Source organism: Colobus angolensis, unplaced genomic scaffold, assembly GCF_000951035.1.
Source record: "Colobus angolensis palliatus isolate OR3802 unplaced genomic scaffold, Cang.pa_1.0 Scaffold42, whole genome shotgun sequence".
Lineage (NCBI taxonomy): Eukaryota > Metazoa > Chordata > Mammalia > Primates > Cercopithecidae > Colobus > Colobus angolensis.
This window is the reverse complement of record NW_012117599.1, coordinates 1571183-1571600: the sequence shown is the minus strand read 5'-3', so window position 1 is coordinate 1571600 and position 418 is coordinate 1571183.

Sequence of the window (418 nt, the reverse complement as noted above, 5' to 3'; positions counted from 1 at the left end):
GTTTGAGACATTAGCTTCATCAAGTGATGGAAGTGAACCTCCTCAGCAGTGGACAAGTCGGCATCACGTGCCTCCCAGGAAGGGTGCAGCATCCCCTGCCCACGATGCGTAACCTGAATCCAGTGTGAAACAGCCAAACCCAAGTTGTTGGTATAATTCTCAAAGTGTCAAAGTCGGGATAGTCAAGGAAAGACAGGAACTGTTCCAGGTGGAACAACTAAGGGCAACGCGTGATTCTGAGCAGAGTCCTTTTGCTATAGAAGACATTATTGGAACTTTTAGCAAAACTTGAATGAGTCTGACGATTAGATGGTAGAAATATACAAATCGTACTTTCCTGATTTTGATGGTCATGTTGTGGGTATTAAGAGAATGTCTTCGTAAGAAATACACATGCGTGTGATGGGGCATCAGAGCA